The sequence below is a fragment of the Kogia breviceps genome, chromosome X (genome assembly GCF_026419965.1).
Source record: "Kogia breviceps isolate mKogBre1 chromosome X, mKogBre1 haplotype 1, whole genome shotgun sequence".
Taxonomy (NCBI): domain Eukaryota; kingdom Metazoa; phylum Chordata; class Mammalia; order Artiodactyla; family Physeteridae; genus Kogia; species Kogia breviceps.
Window position 1 is genome coordinate 108332968 of NC_081330.1, and position 21480 is coordinate 108354447.

The window sequence follows — 21480 nt, forward strand, 5'->3', positions numbered from 1 at the left end:
ATGGCTGCTTTCAAACGAAAAGTAACTTTTATGGAATTGTAAACTAAAAATATAGGTAGTGAGATTTCACAAAACTGAGTCAACAGAGAAACTATTCTAGAATTCAGAGGAAAGGGATAGAGATGAAGAGCTAACACATAAGAAATGTGAATTCTAGATCCAGGAGATGCAATAAGGCATACCACAAGGAATGAACACAGCAGATAGGGAAGAAGCAAGAAATATAGAAAAAAGAAACATGGGGATGAGAGGGTTTAAAAATATTACCTATCAAGGTAATATTTATTTATATATATATATAAACAATATATATATAATATATATATACAATATATATAACTATATATATAAACAATATTTATATTGTTTATCAAGATAAACAATAAACAAAGGTGACATCACAATTCTCCTAAATTTTGTGTGTAAAACTTGAACACATCTGTCTAATTTTGACATGCAAAACAGACAAAATAGGAACTATTATAATCGGCAGTTAAATCTCCATACAATAAGATTTTGTATCTCATGTGAACTAAATGTTTTTTCAAATGTCCACCAAACATTAACAAAAAAAAGATAACCAGAAAACCTCAATTTTTAAGACAATTATACAGGCCACATTTTCCTAATTGCAAGACATTAAATCTTTAAAAATTACTGAATCAAATCAAGCCACCTAAAAGGGGAAGATGAAAAAAAAAAACTTCTAAAGCTCTTGATTAAAAACAAAGTCAGATTTAGTTCAGGCAAATCCTCAACAAGAGGCTTTAGCCAAGATGTTATCTCAAACTCAAAAGAAAGCTTTCAACTCCCAGAAAACAGGGCAGAATAAAAGAGTATGATATCTCAGTGACGTTTTAGAGAATGCATCTGTTGAAATATTTCTAGATGCAAGTAAATTGTCCACACTTGTAACAGAACAAGTTGCACAAAGAAATAATTCAGAACTTGAGTTGATGAAATACATTTCCATTACTAGATGTCTCTGTGCAAACTCTTAACAGTGAAACGAAAATGTGAAAAATCACAGTTCAACTGTACTCTGAGAGAAAACGCACTGTATTTAATATAGGCAGTGTCAAGAATCCTTACGAGCTGGAAAGCTCCAGGAAAGAGCTGGATCAGAGGTCTTCCAAGGGCAAGCTGATGTGTAACATGTATGGAAGAGTGGTTTTATAAGCCAGCAGCTTGAGAAGGCACGTGAGTATACATACAAGGCAGTCAAACTCTACCTCTGCCACACGTGTGGAAAGGTGTTCACCCAGTGTAACCAGCTGAAAACTCACGTAAGAAAGCCATATAAATGAATTATGTGATAGAGGCTTTTGCTCAAAAATGCCAGGTACTCACCCGCAGTCGCATTCACTGTGGTGAGAAAAAAAACCCTTTAAGTGTGATGTATGTAACTGACCACTTACAACTTCCACAATTTCAAGATTCACAACATGGACAGACAGTGGAGAGAAGTCCTATGTCTAAGATAAGAGTGGTCAAAGATTTGCCCGTATCAGCACGTTGACCTCTCACAGTCGCAGGTTTACTGAAGGAAACCCTTACAGGTGTCATACCCACAAGGAGGCATGTGCTGTCTCTAGTTCTCTTATCTCACACACTCCAAACACGCAGGGGGACACCATACAAAGGTGGTTGAATGTGGGAAAACTTCAGCTCAAAAACTTCCAATCTCATCAATAAGAAAGGTCATTCATTATGTAGAAGTACTTACAAAGCTATTGAAAATGTAAAGAATCATAAAATGCAAGTCCAGTCTAGGCAAAACTCTAGATTCCAGTGCTAGATTCCATATGGAAGTGTCCTGTATTGGAAGCTATGGATTTGAGGCTTTCTGAAATGACTTTACCAGATGATAATCAGTGTCCTCCATCAGACACTTGCTGTGGTTAGCTGGGACTAGAGCTGACTCGCTGTGTACTGGGGGCTGGGGAGAACAGCTAACTGACTGTGAGGGACAGAAAGTACAAATCTCTCTGGTAAAACTTGCTGCATCTTCACTGTGCAGTGCTCATTCTGACTTTTCGCTTTTGAGGTCTAGATATACACACAGCTTTTTAAGGAATGAATATGACAGTACTTTTACATAGAGTGCTCTTTTACTTTTTAATATACGTTAAATTTATTTTCAAGTTGCCTTCATTCCATTTTTATTTTGCATTAACTATTGCCTTTCATTTATTTAAGTAGAACCTATCTTATAGTGTGCACCAGCATATAATCTATTCAAGATTCATTTTTGACTTGTGAAATTTTTATTTTTCTGTCCTCAAAATTTAAGCAAAGTTCTTAACAGTATCAGCCCAAGAGTGTTGCTGTTTGTAAGCCTCAAAGACCAATATGCAAGCAATGGGGAAAAAATTGAAATTTTACATTTCTAGAATATTTGAGCTATCTTTCTTCTTAACATATTCGACTGGAGATAACTTTTCTGAAAAAGTATAGAAGCTTCTCATAAAAACTAAAATGTATATAATTTTTAAAACTAATTTATTGAAGTATAATGGATATGTTTGTATAGAACTCAGCATTATGGAGGAAACTCAAGGACAGTGTTTTGCTTTGAGACTACATTTTCAAAATTAATTTTAAATAGGTATTTGGTGTTTTTATCTTGCCAAAAAAGAATTTCAAAATTCAATTTAACTTCTTTCATTTTAAAATTTAATTATTTACTTACGGCTGCATTGGGTCTTTTTTTTTTTTTTTTTTTTTTGGCGGTACACGGGCCCCTCACTGTGTGGCCTCTCCAGTTGCGGAGCACAGGCTCCGGACGCGCAGGCTCAGCAGCCATGGCTCACGGGCCCAGCCGCTCGGCAGCATGTGGGATCTTCCCAGACCGGGGCACGAACCCGTGTCCCCTGCATTGGCAGGTGGACTCTCAACCACTGTGCCACCAGGGAAGCCCTGCACTGGGTCTTTGTTGTGGTGCGCAGGCTTCTTCATGACAGTGGCTTCTCTTGTTGCAGAGCTTAGGCTCTACGGCACGGGCTTCAGTAGCTATGGCACGTAGGCTCAGTAGTTGTGGCTCGCGGGCTCTAGAGCACAGGCTCAGTAGTTGTGGTGCACGGGCTTAGTTGCTCCGCGGCATGTGGGATCTTCCCGGACCAGGGCTCAAACCCATGTCCCCGAATTGGCAGGCAGATTCTCAACCACTGCGCCACCAGGGAAGTCCCTGATTCATTTTTTTAATAGATTAATTTGCTGAAGATAAGGAAAATATACTGAGTTTTGAATTATTTTGAGAATCCTCTGGTGTTCCTGCTATGCACTTTTTAAAAATGAGTATTAAAATCTAAAAGAGATTTACTGAATGTAAACAATGCATAACTGCAAATCCCTTGTTTTCTGAATTTGGTGTTATTATCTTACATAAATAATGAGAAATTAACTTCAATTATGATATTTTGAGCTACTAGAAGGCAAATTTATTCTATATTTGAGTGTCTATAAGCTATATATATATATTTTTTCATGTATTAAAAGATAGCATTTGGTTATTATAGTTTCACAGGGTCCTTTTCCTTGCTTAATGGATATAAAAAAATTTAGGGCTACCTGATGTTAACTGCTACCCCTTCCCCTTTATTCTTTGCTCTTGCATTGATTTATTTCACTGTCTCATCTTTGGTCATTAAGTAATCAGTTCCACAAACTCAGTTCCTATACTGCTGACAGAACTGCCTGGTGACGTTATTTTTTATTTCTGCCATGCATTACCTGTGGTTTATTTATTTCCTACTTTTAAACTAGACCTGTAATATAGTTAATGTATTTTCTATTGGTAGTGATTTCTTTCATTGTAATTTTCTCTGTTTAGAGGTCCAGGTCATAAGAATCAATGAAAGAAAATATAGTAATTACTACAACTACTCAATTCTTGTAGAGATTTTCACTATTTCACAGCATGTTCAGCATTTTCACAAGAAAGTACCACCAGCAGGATTGACTTCACTGAAGAAGGAATTTGAAATACTGCCTTTGTATAATACACATTAAACTTAGTATTTAATTATTTATCTAAGAAACTAACTATACGTGTTAACTAACTTAATATGCTGGCTTTAAATAAAATTCATGAATTTATAAAATGCTGAACTAACCTAATCCAGCTTGAATTCAACAGGAATCTACCTGAACAGATACTACAGTAAAAATGTGAAAATTGATAATACCCAGTGCTCGGGGACTTTCTCACACTGCTAGAGATCAATTTGGCAACATTTAATCAAAGTCTAAATGTGGTCCAGTCCTGGGAAATTTTCACAAAGACATCATTAGATGTGCAAAGAAGCATGTATCATTCCAGTTACCGTACTGTTTGCCACAGTGAAGAATTAGAAACAAGTTATCACTAATGGGGTTGGTTAAGTAAATTGTGTAAGAACTACGTGATATTATTAATTTTTGTCAAAAGTCATAGTTTACATAATATCCAATTGATGGAATTACAGATAATCTTTATTTTCTAAACCTTGACTGAATTTTTAGAATTATTCTTATTTTATGATGACAATGTAATAATTTTATAATCACAAGTATCAAAAAGTCTAAGGGGGGGGGGGCTTCCCTGTGGTTGAGAGTCCGCCTGCCGATGCAGGGGACACGGGTTCGTGCCCCAGTCCGGGAAGATCCCACATGCCGCAGAGCGGCTGGGCCCGTGAGCCATGGCCGCTGAGCCTGTGTGTCCGGAGCCTGTGCTCCGCAATGGGAGAGGCCACAACAGTGAGAGGCCCGCGTACCGCAGGGGAAAAAAAAAAAAAAATGCATTGAGGTATCACCTTGCACCGGTCAGAATGGCCATCATCAAAAAGTCTACAAATAATTAGTGCTGGAGAGGGTGTGGAGAAAAGACAACACTCCATTTACTGTGCTGGATAGTGTGTGGAGAAAAAAGAGCCCCCTCCTACACTGTTGGTACAAATGTAAATTGATGCACCTGCTATGCAAAACAATATGGAGGTCTTTTAAAATACTACAAATAGAGTTACCATATGATCCACAATCCTACTCTTGGGCAGAGATCCAGAAAAGACAAGAACTCTAATTTAAAAAGATACATGCACCCCAATGTTCAAAGCAGCTCTATTTACAATAGCCAAGACATGGAAGCAACTTAAGTGTCCATCAACAGATCAATACATAAAAAAGATGTGTGTGTGTGCGCACACACACACACACACACACACACACACACACACACACTGGAATATTACACAGCCATAAAAAGAAGGAAATAATGCCATTTGAAGCAATATGGATGGACATAGGGATCATCATCCTACATGAAGTAAGTCAGACAAAGACAAATACCATACGATATCACTTATATGTGGAATCTAAAAAGTGATACAAATGAACTTATTTACACAATAGAAAGAGACTCACAGATTTTGAAAACAAACTTATGATACCAATGGGGAGTGATAAATTAGGCATTTGGGATTAACAAATACAAACTACTATATGTAAAATTTTTAATCAACAAGGACCTACTTTATCACACAGGAACAGTACTCACTATTCTGTAATAATGTAAGTGGGTAAATAATCTGAAAAAGTACATACACACACATACATACACACACACATAACTGAATCACTTTGCCATACACCTGAAACTAACACAACATGGTAAATCAACGATACTCCAATATAAAATAAAAATTTTTAAAAAAGAAAAAAAAACTGACAGAAGAGGAAAAAGACTCAAATTTTTTAAAAAAACACAATGAAAACATACAGGTGGCCAACAGGCACATGAAAAGTTGCTCAACATCGCTAATTATTAGAGAAATATGCAAATCAAAACTAGTGATGTATCAACTCACATCCCTCATAATGGCCATCACCAAAAAGTCTACAAATAACATATGCTGGAAAAATGTGGGGAGAAAAAGGAACCCTCCTACACTACTGGTGAGAATGTAAATTCGTACAGCCACTATGGAGAACAGTATGAAGGTTCCTTAAAAAACTAAAAGTAGGGCTTCCCTGGTGGCGCAGTGGTTGAGAGTCCGCCTGTCGATGCAGGGGATGCGGGTTCATGCCCTGGTCCAGGAGGATCCCACATGCCGCAGAGCGGCTGGGCCCGTGAACCATGGCCGCTGAGCCTGCGTGTCCGGAGCCTGTGCTCCGCAACGGGAGAGGCCACAGCAGTGAGAGGCCTGCGTACAGAAAAAAAAAAAAAAAAAAAAAAACCAAAAACCTAACAGTAGAAGTACCATATGATCCTGCAATTCCACTACAGGGCATATATCCAGAGATAACCATAATTTAATAAAATGTATGCACCCCAATGTTCATTGCAGCATTGTAAAAAATAAATTTATTTATTTTTTTATATTTAATTTTGGCTGCATTGGGTCTTCATTGCTGCACGCAGGCTTTCTGTAGTTGCGGTGAGCAGGGGCTACTCTTCATTGCGGTGTGCAGGCTTCTCATTGCAGTGCCTTCTCTTGTTGTGGAGCACAGGCTCTAGGCACGCGGGCTTCAGTAGTCGTGGTACACAGGCTCAGTGGTTGTGGCTCATGGGCTCTAGAGCGCAGGCTCAGCAATTGTGGAGCACAGGCTTAGTTGCTCCATGGCATGTTGGATCTTCCAGGACCATGGCTCAAACCTGTGTCTCCTGCATTGGCAGGTGGATTCTTAACCACTGCGCCACCAGGGAAGTCCCTGCAGCATTATCTTAATAGCCAAGACATGGACGCAACCTAAATGTCCATCAACAGATGAATGGATAAAGAATGTATGGTATATATACAATGGAATATTACTCGGCCATAAAAAAACAATGAAATAATGCCATTTGCAGGAACATGAATGGACCTAGAGATTATCATACTAAGCAAAGTAAGCCAAAGAGAGTAAGATAGATATCATATGATATCACTTATATGTGTAAGCTAAAAAATGATACAAATGAACTTATTTATGAAATAGAAAGAGACTCACAGACATAGAAAACAAGCTTATGGTTACCAAAGGGGAAAGAGGGGCTGGGGAGGGATAAATTAGGAGTTTGGGATTAACAGATACACACTAGTATATATAAAACATATAATCAACAAGGACCTACTGCATAGCACAGGAAACTATACTTAATATCTTGTAATAACCTATAAGGGAAAAAAATCTGAAAAAGAATGTGTGTATGTATAGTATAACTGATTCACTATGCTGTACACCTGAAACTAACATGATATTGTAAATCAACTATACTTGAATATTAACAAAAAAAACTGACCTGAAAATTTTTTTAAAAGTTGACCTGAACATTTTAAAAAAGCAGATACAGAAAAACTGTAGCATTACTCCAACCACAAAAGCAACGAATAATTATGTAACATGACAGACGTGCTAATAATTACTGCTATAATGGCTATCATATTACTATATATAAATGTATCAAATTTGCATGTTTTACTCCTTAAATTTACACATCACATATCAAATATATTTCAATAAAAAATAAAAATATTTTTAAAAAGTAAGGAAAACACTGTTTCACTCATTAAAAAAAAAACTATGGCATTAAAATTTGCATGTACTTTTGCTGTTGGGGATGTGAATCTTGTCACATCCTGATTTCAAACTATATTACAAATCTACAGTAATCAAAACAGTATAGTACTGGCAGAAAAACAAAACACATAGATCACTGGAACAGAAGACAAAGCTCAGAAGTTAACCCACGCATACATGATCAATCAACGTATGACAAAGGAGCCAAGAATATACAATGGGAAAAGGACAATCTCTTCAATAAATGGTGTTGAGAAAACAGGACAGCCATATGCAGAAGAATGAAACTGGAGCACTATCTTACCCCATACACAGAAATTTACTCAAAATGAATCAAACATTTGAATGTTAAGACCTGAAACCATAAAACTCCTAAAAGAAGGCAAAGCTTATAAGCTTCTTGACACTGGTCTAGGCGATAATTTTGGGGGATTTGATACCAAAAGCAAAAGCCTCAAAAGCAAAAATAAATAAATAGGACTACATCAAACTCAAAAGCTGCTACACAGTAGAGGAAACCAACAACAAAGTGAAAAGGCAATCTATTGAATGGGAGAAAATATTTGCAACTCATATACCTGATAAGGGGGTATATCCAAAATATATAAAGAACTCATACATAAAACTAGCGAAAAACCCAAACAATCCAGCAGAAGATCTCAATAGACATTTTTCCAATGACAACATACAGATGGCCAACAGGTACGTGAAAAGATGCTCAATATCATTAATCATTAGGGAAATGCAAATCAAAACAATGAGCTACCATCTCATACCTGTTAGAAGGGCTATTATCAAAAAGACAAGAGATAACAAGTGTGGTAAGGATGTGGAGAAAAGGGAACCCTCTTGCACTGTTGGTGGGAATGTAAATGCATACAGCCACTATGGAGAACAGTATGGACGGTCCTTAAAGAACTAAAAATAGAACTACCTTCTGACCCAGATATTCCACTTCTGGGTATTTATCTGAAGTATATGAAAATGCTAATTTGAAAAGATATATGTACCCCTATATTCATTGTAGTAATATTTACGATAGCAAGATATGAAAACACCTATGTGTCCTTTGATAGATGAATGAAGAAGATGTGGCATATATATATATATATATATATATATATATACACACGTAACAGAATACAACTCAGCCATAAAAAAGAAGGAAATTTTGCCATTTGCAACAACATGGAAGGACCTTGAGGGTATTATGCTAAATAAAATAAATCAGAGAAAGACAAATATTGTTATGATCTCACATTTATGCAGAATTTAAAAAAACAAAAACAAGCAAACCAAGTTCAAAGTTACAGAGAACACATTGGTGGTTGCCACAGATGGGGGTGGAGGCAATAGGGGCAGGCGAAATGGGTGAAGGAAGTCAAAAGGTACAAACTTCCCGTTATGAAATAAGTAAGTCATGGGGATGTAATGTATGGTGACTATAGTTAATAATACTGTATTGCAAATTTGCAAGTTGCTAAGCAGGTAGATCTAAAAGCTGCTAATCACAAGAAAAAAAATTCTGTAACTATGTATGGTGATGGATGTTAACTAGCCTTATAGTCATCATTTTGCAATATACACAATTATCGAATCATTATGCTGTACCCCTGAAACTAATACGGTGTATGCCAATTTTACCTCAATTTAAAAAATTACGTGAACTTGTGCTGCTGGGAATGTGCAACTTGGTCCATGCATAGAGAAATACAGGACACCAAAAAGATGGACCCTCTCTGCTTAGATTTCTACTTTTCCCCAGGATCACTTTGTGTGTCCTAAAAAGAATTTCTTACAGATCATACCTTACTTCCCCAATTGGAAATTAATTCCACATACTCTCTCCCCCAGGGAGATGAAATGAAATAAATGAAGCAATGTGTATTGTAGGCGTAAAAGTGTGTGTGTCTCAAAGTGCTATCATCACTTAACAAGTGTCTAATTTTTAAGGCTTTTGAATTATTTCACACACCAAGAAAATAGCTTTACAAAACTGTAACTGAAGTCCACGGTTTTAAAACCAAGCTAAAAATGATTACAATTTTTCACAGAAAGGGGGATTAGGTAAACTTTGGCAGCAGATGAGTTCACAACTTTTGAAGTGAGGACTCTCCAATGGACTGCTTTTTTTTAATGTTCCTGAGTTTGATGTAACTCACAAATGAGTATTTTGACAAAAGCACCTGCTGATCTCATTTCTGATGTCTAGGTCTCCTCTGAGGGAGCCCCATGTCTCATTTCCAACAACAGGATGGAACTAGCCCATCTCTATTTTAGAAACTTGATGAGATTAAGGTTTATACCCCAACTTTGAGCAGATGACCTTTGTCCTCGTTTTGGTCTTTAAGGACATTTGCCTGGAGCACGACACCTGATGACTGGTTCCCTTAAGATTGCTGGAGTTATGGAATTTCAGAGGATGGATGGATTGCTGTTTTAGTCCCTTTACTATCTTTTTCAACCAATGTGGATAACAGAAACTTATTTCCCAACCTTCTAAGGCACAGTGTTGCTCCACAGGATTAGATCTCACTCAGACCTCACCCTAGTCCGCCGGAATCAGAATGTATGGATTGTGGGACCCAGGGATCAATATTTTAACAAAGTTCCCTAGGTAATTCTAATCTCTAGCCAAGGATTAGAACCAGTGAACTAGACTAGCCTCTTTACTTTAAAATGTCCGAGCACTAAGATTTGTCCTCCTGACATACCGCCTACTTAAGTGAAATACCTGAGATCCTATGTGCTTGAAGCAAGTGTCTCAGCAATTTGACCTCGCCAGTCCTGAGGGAGTGGCGTTCTTTCCCTATGAGACTTCCAAGTGTATCTTCATTGGAAGTGACTCATAGATTTGGCTGAATCAGATGCTCATCAAAATATATTTGGCCTGAAGTACCCTTACATCATTAACTCTTTTCAACTCTGACAAATTTTATGCTGCTGTTTGGGCATGAAAAAAAGTCAAATTGAAATTCACACATGAATTTCTCTCATTCACACATTCTCTCTCACACACTCACACTCTCTCTCACACACACAGAGGCTTACTTTGCAATATTAGATTCAGAATTCTGGCTTGTTTTCTGCTATCTAGTTATTGAGACTACTATAAACACATTAACTGAGTAATGGACAGGCTTTCCACGTGTAATATTCTTAATTCTCTCTCTCACTTAAAAGAGAATGTAACTGAGCATTTTGGCTGACTTGGGGCTGGGACTTGAATCTTCTTCTCTGGTAGGTAGATTTAAGCAACACCTTCCTACCACCTAATTCTATCCCCTGATTTTATGCACTGCTGAGGAGCAACTTAGGACAAAAGCAAGTCAACCCATGTCCCTAGTGATGTTTTATGTAGGCATATGAAGTGTGTACATTGCCTGGTAAGTAATAAACGCTTAATAAAGACTTAGTTGAAGGAATGTTTGGGATACTTGGGTCAATGAGCAGGGGGTGCTGCCGGGAGTGGGGATGAGCAACTGACAAGAGTCAGATTTTATGAATGAACAATGGGACCCACTGAGAGAGATTTTGTCATAAGAGAAAGAGAAGCTTGGTACAGCAAGCCTATCTGAGCTGAGGGTTGAAAGGAAGTGATAATTCTGACCTCCAAGGAGGTGCGCTATGCCCTGAGAACAAAGCCTTCAGGCATGAGCTGAACTAACCACAATGTTCCCAGGCCCCAGCACCCTTCTCTGGGATCATTCTCTTACTGAGAAAAACGCAGAGGGAACGAGGGTCCTGTGCCTTTTCTTTCTAGGAGCATAACTAGTGGAAAATTGTTTACATTATCAGGAATGAACAAGAAGGCACAGCTGAGAACTTCAGCTCCAGTGGCGTGGAGGTTCAGCACTGAAGCCCCAGCTGCTCTAGCCAAAATGGCCTTCTTCACCAGAACTGTGGACACATGTAAAGGGTTTGGGATCCCCAGAAACACTTGGTCTCTACAGCCTCCTAATTGCCCTGCAGGATTCATTTCCCACATCTTCCTCTTAGTTCTAGAGCCCCCTGAGTTCTAGTTTATGGCATATAAGTATATGGCTTCTGTTTGTCGTATATATGAGGGTTTCTGTTACTTAATGAAAAATTTTAATTCTCCACATTATTCCAGTCTATTCCAGAATCCCTACCACATTACCATACCAGGGATTTTACTAATGTTCTATGATACAAAGCTAAAGAAAGAGTTGAATATACAGGAGATTTGAAAATACACATACATGTGTAAATAAACATGAGGAGATTAAGTGGAAAAGAGAGACACCAATGTCTTTTTTTTCATACCACCATTCCAATTTTCAGTGGACAATGACCAGGTGTCCTACAATTCAACTCAATTTTGACACTGTCTACCTGAAGATAGCATCAGATGCCACAGGTTAAGGGCTCAGTCCCACAAGACTGTTCCCACCCCCAACATACACACACACTTTTTAGATACCAATCACCAGTCCGGGTTGTTACCTGTTCTTCTGACCCACCAGTCACAGATCCCACAATCCCCTCTCCCCAGGTTCGATTAATTTGCTAGAGCAGCCCAGAGAACTCACAGAAACATTTTACTTACTAGATCACAGGTTTATGATAGAAGGATATAATCAGCAACAGGCAGATGGAGGAGAGGCGTAGGGCAAGGCGTGGGGAACGGGTGCGGAGCTCCCATGCCCTCTCTGGGCTCGCCACTCTCACCACATCTCCAAGTGCTCACCAATCCGAAACCCTATGAACTCTGTCCTTTTGAGTGCTTATGGAGACTTCATTACATAGGCAAGACTGATAAAATTACTGGCCATCGGCGATTGAACTAAACCTCCAGCCCCTCTCCCCTCCTGGAGATCTGGGGGTGGGACTGAAAATTCCAACCCTCTCAGCACTGGGTTGGTTCCCCTGGCACCCAGCTCCCATTTTTGGAGAAAAAGGGGCTTTCCAAAAGTTCCATTAACATAACAAAGACACCTTTATCACTCTCATTACTTAGGAAGTTCCAAAGGTTTTAGGAGCTCTGTGCCACCAAAGGGACAAAGACTAAATATATATTTCTCATTGTAAATCATAATATCACAGATAGCAAGAAAAGAATTATTGGGACATCCCCGGTGGCTCCAGTGGGTAAGACTTCACGCTCCCAATGAAGGGGGCCGGGGTTCGATCCCTGGGCAGGGAACTAGATCCCGCATGCATGCCGCAACTGAGTCCTCATGCCGCAACTAAAAGAGCCCGCATGCTACAACTAAAGACCCCACATGCTGCAACTAAGACCTGGCGCAGCCAAAATAAATAATACATAAATATTTTTTTAAAAAAAGAAAATAATTATTTTAATGAGAGACAATAAGGGACTGTTTCCTTAACTTATTAATGGTACATAAAAGTACATAAATTTTAAGTGTACAGCCTGAAAAACTTTATATATGTAGACTCTCATGTAACCGTCAACCACATCATGGTATGGAGTATTAGAAGACTTCTTTGTGTCCTCTGCATGTTGGCTGTCCCCAAAGGGTAACCATTATTTTAATTTATCATCACAGACTAGTTTTGCCAATTTTAAACTTTATATAAAGGAATCATACAATTTGTGGAATGGTTGTTTGTTTTTTGTGGAGAGGACAGTTTTTAACAAAGGTTGCTATAGCCCAGATGACATTTAATGGTGGGATTGAGAAGTGAAAACGAACAGAAAAACAAATAAAGGTAGAGTATAAGGAGTCCCTTTCCAAGTCTAACTCACTCTGGGAGTGTTCTCCTCCTACCAAAAAAGCCAGGGTGAGCTATAAAACCCTTCTCATAGCAGCTGCAAAGGGAAACACTTTCTATGACAAGAGGGATTTAGTCATGAGTATAGTCCCACTGGAGGAGAGTGACTATTTAATATTTCAGTCCAACATAGATCTATCTGCAGAGGCAAGTAGGATAAATAAAAGCTAGAAAGATTAAGACAGTTGCTGTGATGTGTGAGTGGAGACTGAGAACCCTTTATAATCAGGATGTCCACTCTGTACCGATGAGTCCCAAGGGTTTCAAATGGTACTGGGCATATTGCAGGTGAAAAATGGAATATTTCCTGCCATTATCAGTAAACAAAGGACTTCACACTCATCAGCTATTGCAGCCCTCGAACGTGAGCCGGTGAGCCCTGAGGAAACGCAGGCTGTGAAAACACAGGATACTGGCCGCAGAGAGCTGAGGTGCAGATCAAAGGAATGACTTCAGTGAGCCCACTCTTGCATCTTCCCATACATAGAAAAGCACTAAATTCCTTACCTTGGGATATCTGCTCTTCTTTAATTAACAATATTTTAATGTTCCGAACTACCTGCCCCTTGTGGCAAAACGTCTGTATAACCTGCCCGCCCCCCCACCTCGGAGCAGTTCTCTCAGGGTTACTTGAGATGCTGCCTCCCGGGCTTGAAGTCCTAAAAATTCCCACCGAATAAAACATAACTTTCAACTTTTAGGTTGTGAATATTTTCTACGTTGACATGGGCATTCAACAAATATCTGATGAAAGAGTGTTGAACTAAATGAATAATGAATATGGTTGAAGGAAGACTTCTAAAATAATTATATACCCATCACCCAGAAAGTGGGACTAAACCTACAGACAATGGTACTTGTTTCTGTGAACCTTCAAACTTTCTTTTTAAATATATTCCAGTTCTGATATCTCCCAAGCAAATAACTACGAAATATTATGAACACAATTCCTTAAGTACTTTGAAATACCTAAGAGCCCATCAGTTTACTCGCTCAATTTTTTTCTCTGGGTACTAGGGCAGATCTTTCTCGAAAAATGTTAAACCAGTATTATTTATTAAATGTATGGATTTGGATATCATCTTAACATGCAAGTATTTTAACATCAAAAAGAGAATTGTTCTACAATTTTTTAATTGTCTAACATGATGATTTCCTGTAATTTAAATAATGTCATTAATTAAATACACTATGGTATCATGGATTGGATTCTGGAACAGAAAAAGGACATTAGTGAAAAAACTGGTGGAATCCAAGTAAATTCTACAGTTTTAGTAAGTAGTAATGTACCAGTATTCACCTCTTAGGTTTGACAAAGGTATCATGATTATGTAAGATGTTAACATTAAGAGAAACCAGGTGAAGGGTATGTGAGACCTCTGTACTATCTTTACAACTTTTCTATACATCTAAATTATTACAAAATTAAAAGTTTATTAAAAAAAATAAAGCAGTAAGTCCCAATAGCCTGTGCTGCAGATCATCATGAATGTCTGCTATTTACTTGACTTTGTTAGGCAGAATTAGACTTACCAGCCAATTCACTAATATTAAGGGAGGGGGAAGAAAAGGATCCCTTATGCTTCTTTTCTTATACCAAAGGAGCACACGCAGTGGCACAGTAGTTAAGAATCTGCCTGCCAATGCAGGGGACACGGGTTCGAGCCCTGGTCCGGAAAGATCCCACATGCTGCGGAGCAGCTAAGCACGTGCACAACAACTACTGGGCCTGCTGCGCTCTAGAGCCGGCGAGCCACAGCTACTGAAGCCCACAAGCCTCAACGAAGAGTAGCTCCCGCTCGCCACAACTAGAGAAAGCCTGCGTGCAGCAACGCAGCCAAAAAGAAATAAATATTTTTTAAAGTGTTTAAAAAAAAAAACTACTGTGAACAATCATATGCCAACAAATTACATAACCTAGTAGAAATGGATAAATTCCTAAAAACATACAACCTAGCAAGATTAAATAATGAAGAAATAGACAATCTGAATAGAGCAATTACTAGTACGGAGATTGAATCAATAATCAAAAATCTCCTAACAAACAATCGTCCAGGACTAGACAGCTTCACTGGTGAATTCTACCAAACATTCAAAAAATACCAATCCTTTTCAAACTTCCAAAAATAGAAAATGAAAGAACACTTTCATATTCATTTTATGAAGCCAGCATTACCCTGATACCAAAGCCAGAGAAGGACACAAGAAAGTAAAATTACAGGCCAATTTCCCTGATGAACATAGATGCAAAAATTCTCAACAGAATAACAGCAAACTGAATTGAACAGTACATTAAAAGGATCATATACCATGATCAAGAGGAGTTTATCCTTGTGACGCAAGGATAGTTCAACATATGCAAAACAATACATGTGATACACCACACTAACAAAATGAAGGATAAAATCATATGATCATCTCAAGAGATTTAGAAAAAGCATTTGGCAAAATTCAACATCCTTTCATGATAAAAACTCGCAACAAATTGAGCATAGAGGGAATGTATCTCAACATAATAAAGGCCATATAAGACAAGTCCACAGCTAACACCATACTCAAGGATGAAAAGCTGAAAACATTTCCTCTAATATCAGGAATAAGACAATGATACCCACTTTCACCACTTTATTCAACACAGTACTGAAAATCTTAGAGCAATTAGGCAAGAAAGGGAAATAAAAGACATCCAAGTCAGAAAGAAAGCAGTAAAATTCTCTACTTGCAAATGACATGATCTTATATATGGAAAACCCTAAAGACTCTGCCAAAAACTGTTTGAACTATCAATGAATTCAGTAAGTTGCAAGACACAAAAATCAATATACAAAAATTAGTTGTGCTCCTAAACACTAAAACAGTGAACTACTGGAAAGAGAAATTTTGAAAACAATCCCATTTACATAGCATCACAAAGAATAAAATATTTAGGAATAAATGTAACCAATGTGGTAAAAGATCTATACACAGAAAACCATAAAACATTAATGTAACTAAAACAAACACAAAAAAATGGAAGGATGTCTGTGTTCATTCTTTGGAAGAATATGGTTAAAACGTCCACACTAGGGGCTTCCCTGGTGGCACAGTGGTTGAGAGTCTGCCTGCCAATGCAGGGGACACGGGTTCGAGCCCTGGTCTGGGAGGATCCCACATGCCGCAGAGCAACTGGGCCCGTGAGCCACAACTACTGAGCCTGCGCTCCACAACAAGAGAGGCCGTGACAGTGAGAGGCCCACAAACCGCGATGAAGAGTGGCCCCCACTTGCCACAACTAGAGAAAGCCCTCGCACAGAAACGAAGACCCAACAAAGCCAGAAATAAATAAATAAATTGGGGGAAAAAAAAAAAAAAACCGTCCACCCTATACAAAGCAATCTACAGATTCAATGCAATCCCTGTTATAATTCCAATGGCATTTTTCACAGAAAGAGAAAAAACAGTCCTCAAGTTTGTATGGAACCACAAAAGATACAGAAAATTTGAAGCAATCTTGAGAACAAAGCAGGAGGCATGACACTTTTGATTTTGGACTATTTTATAAAGCTATAGTAATCAAAACAGTATGGTATTAGCACAAAAAACAGACACATAGATCAAAGGAACGTAAGAGAAAGCCCAGAAATAAATCCATACATATATGGTCAGTTAATTTATGACAAAGGAGCCAAGAATATACAATGGAGAAAGGATAGTCTCTTCAATAAATGGTGTTAGCAAAACTGGATATCTACATGCAAAAGAATAAAACTGCATCCCTGTCTTATACCATATACAGTATCAACTCAAAGTGGATTAAAGACTTGCACTTAAGACCTTTAACCATAAAACTCATAAAAGAAAACACAGGAATAAACTCCTTGACATTGGTCTTGGTGCTGATTTTTTGGATTTGACACCAAAAGCAAAGGCAACAAAAGAAACATTAATAAGCAGGACTACATCAAACTACATACATCAAAGACATACAAACGGCCAACAACTACATGAAAAGGTTCTCATTAATTACCAGGGAAATGCAAATCAAAACCACAATGAGGGACTTCCCTGGTGGTCCAGTGGGTAAGACTGCACTCCCAATGCAGGGAGCCCAGGTTCAATCCCAGGTCGGGGAACTAGATCCTGCATGCATGCCACAACTAAGAAGTCTGCATGCCACAACTAAGACCCAGCGTGGCCAGAATAAATAAATATTAAAACAAAAACAACAAAACCACAATGACATATCACCTCATACCTGTTAGGATGTCCGTTATCAAAAAAACAAGACATAACAAATATTGGTAAGGATGTACAGAAAAGGGAACCCTTGTACACTGTTGATAGGAATGTAAGTTGGTATAGCCACTATGGAAAATCGTATGGAGGTTCCTCAAAAAAATTAAAAATAGTACTGCCATGTGATCCAGCAATCCCACTTCCAAGTATACATCTGACATAAATAAAATCACAACATTTTATATTCCCATCAGAAACATGAGACTTCCAATTTCTCCTCTTCCTTGCCAATACTTGTTATCTGTCTTTCAAAATATACTTCTTACTCTTGGATGCAAACAGTACAAAAGAGATTCCAACCCTATTCCATCTTGTCTATTGTGGGGCCATTTTTAGGCTATCTGTGCCTCATTATACCCATCTGTACAAAGGGGATAACAAGAATACCTATATCATAGGGTTATATGAGAAGGAAATACTTTCATGAGAACACTTCTGGCTATAGCAAATGCTCAAAAACCACCTGCTGCTATCATTACTATTATTATCATCATCATCTATGACAAAATGGTTTTTTGCCTTTTCTCAATATACTTATTTATTTTTAAAATAAATTTATTTATTTTCGGCTGCATTGGGTCTTCATTGCTGCGTGCGGGCCTTTCTCTATTCGTGGTGAGTGGGGGCTACTCTTCGTTGTGGTGCACGGGCTTCTCATTGCAGTGGCTTCTCTTGTTGCAGAGCACAGGCTCAAGGCACTCGGGCTTCAGTAGTTGTGGCTCGCAGGCTCAGTACTTGTGGCTTGAGGGCTCTAGAGAGCAGGCTCAGTAGTTGTGGCTCATGGGCCTAGCTGCTCTGCAGCATGTGGGATCTTCCCGGACCAGGGCTCGAACCCGAGTCCCCTGCATTGGCAGGCGGACTCTCAACCACTGCACCACCAGGAAAGTCCCTACTTCTTATTTTAAATCTTGTAAGTAATGTTCAGGTTACCCATATCATTTTCAGTTTGTGACAGTGTTAGCACCTATTTTTTACTCCTGATATAGCTGTACATTGGGAGAAACAATTCATTAAAGTGGTATCCCTGGCCTTTCTGTGCTCCTTTGCTGAAGATAGTGACTCATCTCTTGGTGAACCTGGGAAAAGAAACTTGCCCATCTTGACACAATTTTTCCTCCATGTCCTCAGGCACTTCCTGCCTACCAAGGGCATATGATCTAATTTGTTCCCCCCTGCTTTAAGTTTCACAAGAGCTGGCTCCCCACCAGACTGTGGCTGAAAGTCATTCAATTCAAGCAGGGGCTGTGAGTGGGTATGTAATTCTCAGTTTGTAAACTCAGTAGCATCAAGCTCATAATCTAGGCCACCTCCTCCAGGCCAGGACTAACCAGTGATTTCAGTGACAGTTTATTCTCCTTCTGCCTTACTCCTGGGCCTGTCACTTAATTGGTTCTAAACTTGAGGGGAGTTTTGAGGGGAAGGTGTTTATTATTGATCCCCCTCAAAGTCCAGCACACATCTATTTTTGTCATACCCAAGACTATAATTTAAATGACTTAAAAAATCAGTTACATGATCTTTAAGCCTCACCAAATTACAAAAGAATAAATAAACCTGTGGAAATGGAAACACGAAAGTGGAAAAATGCACTAATGTCCCTTAGAGGCAGGTCATACCAGTTAGTTAGCTATTTCTGTGTAACAAACTACCCCCAAATTGATTACCTTTAAAGAACAATCATTCATTCATTTAGCTCAGTATTCTATGGATCAGCAATTTAGGCTGGGCTCAACAGGGAATTTCTCCTGCTGGTCTTGGCTGGGTTCACTCTTGTTTCTGTGGTTGGCTGGGGGCTACTTGGTTTTGGGGGGCCTCAGCTAGGATAACTTATCTCTACTCCATTTTGTCTCTTACTCTTTAGCAAGCTAGCTCTGGCTAGCTCACATGGTGGTGAAAAGGTCCCAAGAGCCACAAGAAAGCAAAAACTGGAAGGACTCTCTAGTCCTAGGCTCAGAATTTTGGACATTTCTTACACTGCATTCTAATAATCAAAGCAGGCCACTTGGCCAGCCCAGATCCAAGGGAGGAGAAAATAGATTTCACTTCTTGGTGGGAAGAACTGCAAAATATTGTAGCCATATTTGTAATCTACCACATATGCACAATAGAATAAAAGCAAATTTGCAGAAATATCGAACTTTACTTGTGTAATATAAAATTATCTGGACTAAAATTTAGCTAGACTAAACAGTATTTGCTTAGTACTGTTAAAGTTTATAAGCCAAGAATGAAAAGTTACCCTTACATTGTGGTAAACAATGTGAAGTGAAAAATTTTAAATTATAAGAAGTCATTTTGAAATAGAAACCTCCTATGTAAATCCAGGGACCAATAAGTATAAGACTGAATATCAGAGTCAATGAAAATGTTAGTCCATCATATAACTTCTGGTTAGTTACATGGTTTGAAAGTGAGACATTCTATAATACAAATGACATGGGAGATGAATGTCCAAACTAATATTTTGGTATATAATATAAAATTAAGACATTAAAAACAGATAACAATTTATTATTGTAATCATGAAATTGAGTCACCACTGAAAGAGACTAAGTAGGATATTTTCTCCACCAAAAAAATCATTCTCTACTGAAAAAGTCTAAATAATTTATTCTTTACAAAGAACATACATTATTTAACTTGTTACTCCTACTTATATCATGAATTTGTTACTTTCCTTTTTCCTCATTTTTTCAGTCTCTATTTTGTAAACTTTTTATAATTAAATATTATAAAAATTATTCCAAGATGCCATATTATCATTAATTCAATAGTAAGCAGCAGCTTAGTACTATTTTTATATTCTGATTTCCTGCCATTCCCCATCTGCCCCATTAACGACCTAGATTATCAGATTTTGATTAATCCCCCCCACCCCCGCTCTTATGTATATCTCTAGTTTTCTAAAATCCTCTCTGGTCCATTGGCTGCATAAAAAGAATCTTCCCTAAATATTTGGTCTCAAATATTTCACTGTTACAAAGGGTAGTCTTGACTTCATCATGAAAAGAAAACAAATAAAACACCCAATGAAAAATACTTATTCAGAATTGGGGGCGATTGAATAAACTGATTAACATATAGCTTCTAAATGTTTCTAGTGTGATCTGAGAGTATTTTTTTTGTTTTGAAGTTGTCACAGCAGCTTTCCCCCCTCCCCCCCCAGCTCAACTAGAATTGTTCTGCTTGGCCTAATTAGAACTGAACTGCTTGGTCTTCATCAAAAATCAAACGACACTGCTCAGTCTTTTCTGGCTTTAAGTTTTAAAAAATCATTTATGATTTTGTATTGGATCACATATCTGGGGGGAAAAAACACCAAACCCTCAGCTTTAATCAAAGCAAATCTCAGTTGATTGCACGTCGTTTTTGAGTTCATTCATGCAAAATACCATCTATGAACTATGGGTACCAGTGTCTACTTAAGGGAATGACTACATTGCAGAAGTAGTCCCAATAAATTTAGTTAAATAAATGAATGGATGAATGAAATATAAAATGGAACATTAAATAAAGAAGCAGATTCATATACGAGTAAAAGCACATGAATTAGGTGACTGAGTTCAAGGCTTTGTTCCTTGATTAACTGCCTATGTGACTTTAGTCACAGATCGAAAACATACCATAAAGTTAATCATATTGGTTGAAATGAATCTGGCTGCAAAATAACAGCATCAAACTAGAGGTGTCTATGCCTTCACAAAGGCTTATGGCCTTATGGTTGTGATATGGATGCCACAGCTCATGCATGACAGGGTGTACAAGTAGGAAACGAAAAGTTCTCCTTACATGCCCTGCACCTTTCATGGTGGGGGTGGGTGGGAGGGAATCTTTCCCAGAAGTCTCCTATAATTTCCCTTCTATCTCACTGGCCACAAGTGAGTCGTATGGCCAATTCTGACTGCAAAA

The 21480-nt window shown here is 38.2% G+C and overlaps 1 pseudogene; it reads left to right on the forward strand.

Moving 5' to 3' along the window:
* On the forward strand, nt 1-1905 carry LOC131748190 (myoneurin pseudogene; annotated as a pseudogene).
* Nucleotides 1906-21480: the final 19575 nt, after the last annotated feature.